Genomic DNA, 3,815 nt, shown 5'->3' on the forward strand with positions numbered 1-3,815 from the left:
AGCTGCCCTGCACGATACACCTCGAAACCCTCTCATGTCCCGGCGGCGCGCAGCGCCGTCCTAAGTAAGTGGTCGGGTTCGAGAGAGGCGCAATCGCCCGGAGTTAGGCGAGTAGACGCTTTCAGTGCGACCACCCGTGCTCCCAACTGAGCTTGCCGCTGCCGACAGAGGCCCGGGAGCGTGCTGTCGTGGTGTTGCCGGCGGGAGACAACACGTGGCCACAAACAGTGGCCGGGCAGCTCCAACGCCAGCGCCACAGAAGGGCAAAGCCCCACTTGGGTGCCAAAGCGAACTCTCCCAGCACAGCGCACGCTCCAACACATCCGCACAGCTGCGATACAAACCACCTGCGAGAACCGTGGGGGCGACCGAGCAGCAGACGGCGTCGCGGCACCGAGTGCCGGGCGGCGGCGCATCCTCAACGCACACAGTCCTCAATCGGACCAGCACAGTGCAGATGTCCACCGCGCTTCGCACCATGCCCGCGAGGACCGACTTTGGCCGCACGGCGCCGCGCGCTGGGTGCGCCGGCACGCGGCTGCGCCTCCTGCCGCGTCCGTCGCCCGGCGCGCCTGCCACTGGGCGCTCCACCAGCCGGCTGTAGCGCGTGCGCCCCCCCCCCCTCACCGGCGGGGGCGGTCCCACCCAGCCACCGCCGCGTATCGCTTCATACCCACATGGTTTGAAGTTGTGCGCCCGAAAACCACAAAAAAAAAAAATACCCACATGGTACACTCACGTTCGTGGGTATGACGGGTGTCGCTGAAGCAACCCGTTAATAGCTGTACCGATCGTCGCTATCAACGATTCACCTCCAGCATGAACAACCGCTCAACAACGGATTTCCAGTTCATTTGCGTAACTTGGGCAGCAAACGTAGACGTCCATCTACATTTGCGACTTCAACGAGTCTTGCATGCCTGGATGTTGTGTGTCACGACACGCTACATCAGCACACATACACGCAGCGACGTGTGCACGAGAGAACACGTGGAAGGTGGCCAGCGTACGTATGCGAATGCCATTGCACAGCTGCGAAGCGCATTCAACACGCGAACTCCTGACCGACGAGCTAGAGGTGACAGGGGGGCGATATACGTCCTATTGCAGTACACATTACAGTGGATAGCGGGACCATGTGGAAAGTAAGCAACACTCGCAAGTTGTTGTGAGGGTACGCACCGTAACATGAATCAATACGCAGGACACCAGAGTGTGCGCGCAGTGAACTATGTTGAGAGGGTTGCGATTAGGCAACGCTACAAGAATTTCTAGATTCATATAACAAACAATTACAGGGCACGTTAAGGCGCAACGTGGGTTAGGTTAAGGCGCAACGTGGGTTAGGTTAAGGCGCAACGTGGGTTAGGTTAAGGCGCAACGTGGGTTAGGTTAAGGCGCAACGTGGGTTAGGTTAAGGCGCAACGTGGGTTAGGTTAAGGCGCAACGTGGGTTAGGTTAAGGCGCAACGTGGGTTAGGTTAAGGCGCAACGTGGGTTAGGTTAAGGCGCAACGTGGGTTAGGTTAAGGCGCAACGTGGGTTAGGTTAAGGCGCAACTTGGGTTAGGTTAAGGCGCAACTTGGGTTACGTTAAGGTAGAAGTTGGGTTACGTTAAGGTAGAAGTTGGGTTAGGTTAAGGTAGAAGTTGGGTTAGGTTAAGGTAGAAGTTGGTTTAGGTTAAGGTAGAAGTTGGTTTAGGTTAAGGTAGAAGTTGGTTTAGGTTAAGGTAGAAATTGGGTTAGGTTAAGGTAGAAATTGGGTAAACGGATGGTGTGTGTGTGTGTGGGGGGGGGGGTGGCGAGGTTCGTTGATAGTGATGATAGTAAGTGGATGCCTGAGGCACTATCAGATATGTCACGTCAGGATGCACTTGTGGCTCATGGCAGGCGGCGCGCCCATTCCGTGCTTGTGGCAAAGGAGTGGCAGACCTGTGTCTTTCATTCCTGCCATTGTTTATGTGCTGTGAGACGCGGCAGTGTGGTGCTGTTGGGTGCACCCCTGTGTAGGACATGTGTGTTGGTGGCTTATCTGAGGAATGGAGGTTGTCGGAAGAGTGGGATATTCTGTTTTCTGGTTGGACCTCCCGATCTGGTTATCATAGTGTGGATGGCGTACTGTGGCGGAGAGGATGCACTGGATGTTGTTCCATGCTGGTACTTACAAATTGTGTCTGCGTCTGTTACAGGCAGAGAGTAGTGTGAGATAGAGTGTCTGGCTGACGTGTGGTTCACATTGTGTGCACAGAGTTTCAGCATATATAGGGACAGTTGTATATGTCATCTATATTCCGATGGCTCTGCGTGTATTACTAAGCACCGCTGTGTATAAGCTTAATGTAGTTCCAGTCATGTGCTGTTCTATCTCTGTACAATAGTAGCGGTGCGACTCCACTACCTAGCTACTCCTCGCGGTAGCTTCCCCCGGTGTACGGCATATGATTATGAGCAATCAGTCTATTAGTCAAAACCGGTGGTGTGACAACGTCACATATCTGGGGTGGGGGACGCTACACCGTGCCGGTGGGTGAACGCTGCGTAACACTTTCCCCACACTGGAGGCTCGGACCCTCATTGCTCGTCCGAGTAATATATTGAGGAGTGCACTTAGCGATTGCCCCGAGTCTTTGCGACTGCGAGTTCAACGCCCCCGGGGACCGACGTGGCCGGGGCGCCTGCTAGCTGATCACTCAGCATCGGAATCCGTACACTGAGCAACGCGGTCGCGCACAGACTTACAGCATGTATAGGGACAGTATCGTACATGGCAGTTCTGGAATGGGTTTCTCTTTTCCAGAGGTGGATCATCATCAGGGATCTCTGAGCTACTGCTCATCCTCCCTTCAAGTCCACCCCTCGTGCCCACTACCCAACTGCACCACGACGAAGGGAACCAGCTTGGAAAAACTACCCCCATTTTTGGGGGAATGGACCTTCCATTTGAAGAGCGCCTTTAGCCACCCTTTGGGGTGCCCACGGGGAACCACGTGGAGGCGGCGCCGCCACTGCTGACGGCGACCCTTTCGTCAGCAGTATAGCATCCACTTACAGCATGTCCATACATTTGAGGGGTATCCAGGGGGACAACCTGTAGTCCCCAGTCTGGCGAGGCCCACATGCTGTCGATCACCATTTTCTGGGATCTTAGCCATTTCCTCACCATTTAGGTGGTCATCTAACCCTCCGACATGCCCTACTTGCCACTGGTGTCCCAGGATCCATGTAGAGGTATCATTGGTGGTATTTTTGAGAGGCAGCTCTTCACCCCTCCACTCTCAGCCATGGTCCTCAAAGTGTCCAAGAATTTAGGGCTGTTTCGGAATCATTGGGTCTCGAATCTTTTGTTGTTCCCCTGGGCTGAGATTTGCTTTCTTCGGTCGCTTCCTGATGTTCCTGGGGTAAATCGTGATACTTACTCTGTGTTATGCAGTATCCTTGCAACTTCCCGAATATCGAAAGCTTCCTCTGCGAATTCCTTTATCGCTAAGTAGCTTTCTTGTGTCCTTAATAGATTTTCCTTGGTCCTGATAGATTCAGGTCCCATTTCCCCCATAAGCTGTTCTCTGGGTTCGTTGTATAGTGTGCAGGCATAGACTATGTGATTTGAGTCTTCTTCCTCGCCACATGTGCATCTGCCATTGTCTTCTATTCCCAGCTCATATATTTTCTTTTTCAGACCGTGGCCTGTCAGAAGACATGTCAGGGAGTAAGGTGGAACCATGCCCCCACGCCAGCCTGTCTGCCATAGTTCCACATTTGGTACCCAGCTAAAAGTTTCCCTGCCATTCTGTGCCCTGTTCCACCTTTCCTGCCACTCT

This window comes from Schistocerca nitens, chromosome 7 (genome assembly GCF_023898315.1).
Source record: "Schistocerca nitens isolate TAMUIC-IGC-003100 chromosome 7, iqSchNite1.1, whole genome shotgun sequence".
NCBI lineage: Eukaryota > Metazoa > Arthropoda > Insecta > Orthoptera > Acrididae > Schistocerca > Schistocerca nitens.